Source organism: Meleagris gallopavo, chromosome Z, assembly GCF_000146605.3.
Source record: "Meleagris gallopavo isolate NT-WF06-2002-E0010 breed Aviagen turkey brand Nicholas breeding stock chromosome Z, Turkey_5.1, whole genome shotgun sequence".
In the NCBI taxonomy this organism is placed as follows: Eukaryota; Metazoa; Chordata; class Aves; order Galliformes; family Phasianidae; genus Meleagris; species Meleagris gallopavo.
The window spans coordinates 67,258,365-67,267,173 of NC_015041.2; the positions used below are offsets into that span (position 1 = coordinate 67,258,365).

At 39.5% G+C, this 8,809-nt stretch overlaps 1 long non-coding RNA gene across 1 annotated transcript; it reads right to left on the minus strand.

The window, feature by feature from the left end:
- Nucleotides 1–1,730: 1,730 nt before the first annotated feature.
- Nucleotides 1,731–5,861, minus strand: LOC109364126. Its single transcript, XR_002110153.1, has 3 exons — nucleotides 5,767–5,861; nucleotides 2,548–2,671; nucleotides 1,731–1,860 (listed from the first exon to the last, which is right to left on the minus strand). It is a non-coding gene; the product is annotated as an uncharacterized LOC109364126 (long non-coding RNA).
- Nucleotides 5,862–8,809: the final 2,948 nt, after the last annotated feature.

Consider the following 8,809-nt stretch of genomic DNA (forward strand, 5'->3'; position numbering starts at 1 on the left):
TATTTTTGTTTTTGTTTGGTTATTTGCAGTCATCCTTTGACTAATATCAATGTTACCAAATTTGGAAACATAATGAGAAGGAGAGAGAAAAAGAAATGCCTACTATGCCTTCTACTTTCAAGTTCACTGAGGTGATAACTAACCTAGCCAGAGTATTCCACAAATAGAGTGACAAGCAAAACTAATTTGAGGTGAGAGCTGCCGAAGGTAAAATCAACAGCCTAATACTTAATTTTACAAGGACTCTTCAAGACGAATCAAGAGTAGTGTCACTGTGCATACTTAGAAATACTGTGCTCATAATTTTTTTTTTTGCATGAGCTATTATTTTTCATGAACTGATTGCCCAACTGCCTGAACTGCTGCATAAAATCACTCTGCCACAGTGTTTGACAATAATAACAGGGATCAACTTTTTGCAGGTAATCTCAAGACAATTTAAAATATACCAGTGATATTAAAATAAGATATTGAGGCAAAGTAGAACAACAGCAACAAAAAAGAAGTGGAGTGGATCAGGGCAGAGATCAAAATTCAACTACGCTACGAACAGCACTAAAAAGAAAAGTGAAATGGTCCAACCTATGTCAGATTGTACATTTGATTATTATTTCCAGACCCAGTTTAAAATTATTTATTATTTTAGTGCATGTAAAGTGAAAAATGAAGAAATACATGATTGATAACACATACTGTGTTGCTTCAAAACAAAATCTTAATACGAAATATATATTTTGCATAATGTCAGTTTGTAGAGTGTAAGAGATGAAACTGAAGTAATTTGTTAAGCACCTAAAAATATCAGATGTTTTAACTATCAAAAGCCCGTATGTTTTTAGGTGGTCATCTCTTTATTTTTTTCATTCAAGAAATTATGTATAATTAATTATACATTGAAATTTTGAATAAAATCACACATGTTAATCATGCTATAATCACCGTATTTTATATTTTTCAGCACTCTGAGATTACAGGACAGTGATACAGAGCATGACCAACAGTAATATTTCTATATATAAGAGCTGCTCCAACAGTAATGCCTCCTATTTTATTATTTTGGCCCAGGATGTCAGAGGTGAATGTTGGTGGTATGCACATCCTTCTCACCAATATTCCACCACATGCTGTTGCCGTGTGGAAGATGGCAGCAGAAGGGCAGCCTGACAAAATGGTGCACGGTTGTGACGATGTTGAATAGCAGCGTTTTAAAGCTGAGAATTTCCTCAAGAGAACAGCTATTGTGCTCTTTGTAGCTGTTGTATTTTCCACGCAAATAAATAGGAGGCATTACTTTTGGAGAAATCTAGGTAACCTGAGCCAGATTATCCGTCAGTGATAGTTATATAGAGACATAAATAGATAGATAAATAAATAAATAATAAAAACTGCTTAGATTTTCGTATTACCTAAGCAAAGCCTTCAACTGGGCTATTTTTTATACATTGCCTACATTATTATACATCACCTATATTTGAGAAAGAACACTGCATCTTGTCATTAACGTTTTTAAGAGTCACCAGTAGCCAGAAGACAAGGATGCTGAGTTAACAGCCCTGCTCAGCAAGATATGAACTGCAGTACAAATCTTTGCTTGAAGATGATGACTAGAGAGATTCCTTTGACATGTCAAGAACACACTCTCATAAAATAATGCTTATCAAAATCTTCTAAGAAGTTTCTAATTATCCAAGGGATACAGTCCAGCAAAGATTAAAAAGTATTCCCAAAGTTTTTAATAGCTTCTGTCTGGAAAATAGCAGGCAATTCAATGAGCCAATTTACTGCTGCTCTTCTGCATCTCAAACTGACAGAAATCTGTTCTGAGGTCCTGGCTTTCTATTTTTAAAGCATTGTTGCCTCCTTAAAAAAACAAAAACAAAACAAAAATAATACAATGAATTTCCTCTGGGTTAAATTTGCAGTTTCTCTCATAACTAGATTAAAATGGTAGCTTCTTTCCTTTCAGATCTGCTTCTCAGGATGTTAAAGCCACGGTGCACAAAATAAAATCACAGTGTTATGTAGCTCCACAGCCCACACCTACCAAGAATGCAGGATCTTTTGATTTCCACAGGCTTGTCACATACAGCACATTTTTGGCCCCCAAAGCCCTAAAATAAGGTCAGCTGAAAGCTGCAGGTTATTAGGCAAAGCACACAGCTTTCAGGACCCGTTATGCTCCTGCTATGCGACAGCTTTGTGCAATAATGACATCGCTTTGATTAGCAAGCTTCTCAGTGCAAAACGGAAGCACAGTAGTCAGCAAAGCAGCATTTCTATTTTCATTCCAGCTATGCAGACACGCTGAAGTAATGATCCTGGCAATACTCTAGGAAAACATTAGAAACACTTTAGTAAGCAAATAATTTAATTACAGCCCTCTCCGAGGCACTTTATACTGTGCGACCCCTGACCTTTTATATTGCTGTACCTAAACTCAGCATGGGATTCACACTTCCCATTCCTGTCACAGGATCTCTCCATCTTGTACCATTTAATATAGTGTGCTCCAGGTGTTCTGTAGTGAATGAATAGTTATATTACTACCTGTCAGACACAATCACACTCTATTCATCATCCACGGCTGGCTGCGTGAAGCCCTGTTTCCAGCAGGCTCCCTCTCCATTTCCTTGTTCAAACGTCTGCAGTGCTTTCGGCCCATCTGTCAGGCCTGTCATTTAGAGGGAAAACAGTATCAGTGCTTTAAATATATGGAGTTCTCTATTGAAACAGTGCTGTGATTGAACTGTCAGCATTCTCAGTATCACAGACAGTAATTCACGATTGGTCAGAGCTCCATTTAGGTTGCTATTACTGCATTGACATTGCTGGGTCACACCGAGAGCTTTTTCCCCTCTGCAGTTGGGTCTATAAATAGCACAATTAACCTTTCAAGAATTACAAAACGTCCTCAGTTCCCTCCTCCTCCAATTCACTCACGATCTGCGCCATTTATAATAATCAAGGGGAAAAAAATCTCCAGGAAAGGGCATTTCTCTCTCCTGAAGTGTACGTCCCGTGTCAGCAAAGAGCAAATACTGCAATGCCCCTTCTCCTGCCATTTCTCCTGCTATGATCAGCGGGCTTACCTCAAATTCCACTGCTCCAGGCTCAAGCCTGATCTGTTCAGCCCATAAGCTTATGTTCTGTATTACCTTCTGCTATAAATACTTTTAAAAAAAAAAAATTACAATATGTAACAAAATCCAGAAATAAAGTAACTCTGAAACATACTTACCAAAAAACAAATTAAAAAAAAAATTTTAACAATAGCTTTTAGTCATATACAATCACAAGCTTTTTTGTTTGGTTGGTTTTTGTAGGTTTTTTGTTTGTTTGTTTTTATAAAGAACCCCTTAGCTTAAGAAAAACATGAAACAGAGCAATTCTCTGTGGATGAGAGCTCCTATATATCTCTTTTTGGAACAGATGACAATGAGAGAACATGGTTTTTCCATACAGCCACGAGATGAGTCCATCTGGTGAATGCTAATCTCTGTGTAATTTATGTCACCTATTAGCTGATATCTCTCAGGAGCTCAGGGCGACTGAAGCAGCTTGGCTTTCACTCGCATCTTTGTAAAACAAAGCAGTGTTGGTAAGCTTACTGAACAGCAGATCAGGTTTTCTCTGTTTCTGTCCTGGAACAATTTACTACTGCACTGACAAAGGTACACCTGGGCCTAAATCTGTGTTTGCACTCTCACCCACAGCTTATCTCAGCATCTAGAGCCACCGTCCTGGGACTTGCACATCTCCTTGCACTATCCCAGAATCACTCCTCCTGGGGGCAGGAGTTGACAGCAGAACAGGGCAAGAGAGACTGAGCACTCGGGAGATACAGATAGGTTTAGAGAGAAATCAAAGAGGTTAGCTCAAGTCACCAGGGGAGCAGAGCAGTGTGGAGAAGAAAGATGAGCGCCTCAGCTGCCTCCTTCAAGCTAAGAACAAAGTCCTAATTTTGAACACAACTGTGATGTCTCAGAGGACTTGCTAGGTTAAAAGCTTAGGCCTCTAGTCTTGATTACATTTTCAGATGTAGACGTGGTCTTGTCACGATTCTCCTCTGGGGAGGTGGTTGGACTTCTATGATTGACGCCAAATATACACAACCAAGCTATCCGACCTAAAGTAATTACTGAGATTTCCAGTGCTCATGCTGAATTAAAACATGTTTAGTGGATCATTTACAACACTTTGGTGATCTCTTATTGAGGAAAGAAAAAAATAAATTGAAAATACAGATCCTCAGTGCAGTTGTGCTTGCCAACATTTCTCTGCACAGTTTTAAAAATACTGTATTTTCTGAAAATCAGCTAAGCTGTATCATTCATTGGAAAGCCTCACCTCCCTGAATTTATATTGTGTAAGATGTAAAGACCATGCACATAAGAAACATTAGTGACAGTAGAAGGCTTACACAAGGCTAAATTATTTAGTATCTGCATATGGAAAGGCAGCAGAGAAAAAGGCAGAAAGGTCTTTTTAAGCAATAGTATCTTCTTATTACAGGCACAGAGTGAAATTAATTACGTAGTTTCAACCAGTCTGTGAATATTTTGGACTCTGAAAGTAAAGTACAAGGAGGAAATTACTATCTGTGTTGATAATGGTTTCCTGAATGTCTTTTTTAGCCTTCTCCACCATGAATGCAACTGTCACAGCTTATTAGAGATACTGAATAAGTATAATTAAGAAATAATTTCTTCTAGTTTCTCCTTTCTTGGAGAGAGTTGCAAAGCAGAGAGACAGAGAACAGAGCCCTTGTTGTTGGTTTTAGCATTTTAATGAGTGCTTCAGTATCTGTCTGCCCTCAACCTGAAAGCAAAAGTTTTCACTTATTATAAAGGCAGAATAAGTGTAAGTCTCATCTCATTAACTGTCATATTACCAGACTGTATGCTACACCATTCAAGTTTCACTGAGCATTCAGAACTGCTTAATTATATACGATGAAAATAGTCTGCTGAGATTTTCCCTTTCAGATAAGTATGGTGGCATAAAGACAGAGGTCATCTTTATGACTCACTCTTGCTTGACAGTGCATTAACTCAAAATGACAGATGCCTTTTGTTAATAATAAAAGAAAATTTAAAAAAAAAATCAACCGAATGAGCATTTGAAAAATAAAATGTTTACATCTAAGAGTCACTTCTGATTTTGTAGACTAACAGTGCTTTCTCTCATCCTGTTCTTTCTGTTTTGGTGTTAAATAGCACAGTACATTCTTTGTGTATTACACCACCTCATGTTAATTACGGTGTGCTGACATCACTTGTCACTGCTAAACCTACTACATTATTTGTGGGATGAGATTTCAATAGATGCTTGTTCCACAGAATATGGAGATCTGCACAAGTTACCAAGACTGGTCATAGCTCACATTGTTCTTTAAGCCTTCACATTTTGGTTTATTCTTAAACCAAACACTCATGCAAATCTCAGACAATCAGCCTACATTCTGAACATGTTACCACATGTAGTAAAAACAGATTATCCTCACTGAAAGTCTATCACACATTCGTTTCAGGTTATGCTTATTTTTTTCTCCTACGTATCTCCCTGAACTTAATTCCTAAACAATCTTTTAAAGATTTTACACATTTACACAACACTGAATGTCATATACAGAGATGCCTACACACAAGACTGTACTATTTTGTTGCTAGAGCTAGCATTTTCTCCCACATAAAAGTATTGTCTCTCTCTCTTTTCAGAGCTATATCCTACAAATGGAAGAAAAATGACAGTCAGCTTCATCCCCACCCCTGGAAAGGTGACGGAACAACTTGCTCTGGATGCCATCTCCAGGTAACTGATGAGAAGAAGGTAATCATGAGTAGTGAATATGGATTCACAAAGAGGAAATGGTGAATGGCTTGACGAACCTGGTAGCCTTCTATGATGTCATCACTGTCTGGGTAGATGGAAGGAGAGCAGTGGATGTTGTGTACCTTGACTTCAGCAAGGCTGATACCGTCTACCACAAATCCTTGTTATGAAACTTAAAAAGTGTGGAATAGATGGTGGATAGTGAGGTGGGTTGAGAACTGGCTCACTGGCCAAGCTCAGACGGTTCTCATCAGTGACACAGAGTCTGGTTGGAGGCCTGTGATCCTCAGGGGTTGGTATTGAGACCATTCTTGTTCAGCACCTTCATCAATAATCTCAGTGAAGGGATAGATATCTAACCTAAATCTCACCTTCTCTTACTTTAAAACCATTTCCCTTTGTTATATCACTATCATACCGTGTAAAAAGTTAGTCCCCTCCTGTTTATAACCTCTCTTCAGGTACTGAAAGGACACTATCAGATCTTCCCAGAGTTTTCTCTTTTCCAGGCTGAACAAGCCTAGCTCCTTCAACTTTTCTTTATAGGAGATTTGCTCTAGCCCTCCAACCATCTTAGTGGCCCTTCTTTGGGCGCATTCCAAATATACTACATACTTCTTCTGATGGGGGACCCATTCCAGGATGCAGTATTCTAGACAGAGCCTCACAAGGCAGAGCAAAGGGGGACAATCCTCTTCCTGCCCTGCTGTCACCCCTGTGTTGATACAGTTGGTTTTCCAGACTCCAAGCATTCACTGTTGGCTTACACCCAGCTTCTTGACCACCAGGACCACCAAGACCAGCCTCCACCTGGAATACAGCCACAGATAGCAATTCTCTGGCTGCCACCATCCAAACAATTCTTTATCCACCAAACAGTCCGCCGTTTGAGTTCATAACTCTCCAATGCAGAGATAAGGAGGTGGTGCAGGCCCACGTCCTGCACAAACCTAAGTAGATCACATGAGCTGCCCTTTCTTTATTTGTTGATGCCATCATTCTATCATAGAAGGCCATCAGATTGATCAGGCACAATCTGACTTTGGTGAAGCCATTGCAGACTGTCTCAGGTCACCTGCTCATCTTGCATGTGCCATAACGTTTCTTCCAAAAGGATCTGTTCCATGATCTCTACAGGCACAGTCATGAGGCTGTTCCACAGCTGTAGTTCACCAGGTCTTCCTTTTTCCCTTTCTTAAAATTAGGAGTGATATTTCCCTTTCTCCAGTCACTGGGGACTTCATCTCGCAGCCACAACTTTTCAAATGTGGTGTAGAGTGCATCAACCAGTTCTCTCAGAACCCTAGGCTGTATGTTGTTCAGCCCATAGACTTGTACACATTCAGTTTCATGAGGTTGTCTCCAATTTGCTCTTCTCTTACAATGGGATGGATTTTACTCCCCCAGCCCCTGCCTAGAAGTTCAGACACAAGAGGCATGTGAAGCCTGACCAGGAGTGAAGGATGAGGCAAAGAATTCACTGAGTACCTCAACCTTCTCCATGTCTCTTGCAGGCAGTTCTCCTTTCCCATTTATCAGAGGTGGTACACTCTCCTTGGCTTTTCTCTCCTGAGAATGTATCTGTAGAATCCTTTCTTGTTATTTTTTGTATCCCTTGCCAAATTCAGTTCCACCTCTTAGCCTCATCTCCTTTTCTCTGGATAGCATTCCTGTATTCTTCCCACACCACATACATCTGCTTCCACCACCTGCACATTTCCTTCTTCTCCTTCAGTTTGACCAGGAGGTTCTTATTCAGCCATGCCAGTTTTTCTGCCTCTTCTTCATTTCTTGTGCTGATGGAGAGCTCTTGAACTCCTAGTAGAGTGTCCTTAGAGAGCTGCCAGCACTGCTCCATGCCTTTGTCCCTAAGGACAGTTTCCCAGGGTATTTCATCTTTTGTCTGGGCTTTAGCCCAATTTAGCTCACTAAGACTGTGATTTAGTAATCTACGTGGTAGACTACTCAGTAGACTACTTAATCTACTTACAGATTTGGCTCATTATCTACATGCTTATTTGACTTACAGGACATGATATTTCCCCTATTTATTATTTCTATTTAAAATGACAGGAACTTTAAGGTTTACATGAGGAAAAAGTGCAAGTGGGCAGTAAAGATAGAAACAGACAATTCCAGAAAACTGACAGAAAGATTTCACAGCTTTCCGTTGTGGTAAAAAATCCCTAAGTTGATTTGTACTTGCTCGTAGCTAATAAACTCCAATTCAGCTTTCAGAATTTCTGCTCATTATTTATATAATGCTTTGTCAGTACGCTAGCAAAGTACTGCTACTGTGCTTCCCATTCTATTTGAAGTATGATGCCAGTTTGAGAATTAAAGACTGCTAATACATGCATTCAAATTGGACCATGCCATTTCAGGACCAGACAGACAGTGGAGAATAAGTGGAGGTAAGTTTAGGGAGTGTGGGATAGTTGAGCAGACAGTGAGGTAGACTGAGAACTGGCTGACTGGCAGAGCTGCAGAGTCTAGCTGAGCATGGTGAGCAGGTCAAGGGAGGTGATCCTTCTACAGGAACAAGGTGCCCACAGAGATTATGGAGTCTCCTTCTCTGGAGATACATCCTGCCTAGATACTCTTCTGTACAACCTACTGCAGAGAACCAGCTTTAGCAGCAGGTCAGACTAGATGATCTCTAGAGGTCCCTTCCAACCTCAGTGACTCCGTGTGATTTTGTGATGCCTGTAGATTTAAGGATGAAGAAGGAAGTAGACTACTTAATATATTCCACAAATCTAAACAAAGTGCACTTCAGTATAGCCAAGCACATGTATTAAAAATTAAATACATTGACATTTCACACCTTTGCCTTGGGCATTTACAATAGCAAAAAGCTAAAATCTGAACCAAAACTATTACGAAATTTCAGGCAATATCCTTTCTGATATCCACGTTCTCAGAGATCTTTAGGAATATATACTTTTTTCAATTTCTCTTTAAAAATTTTTTTATT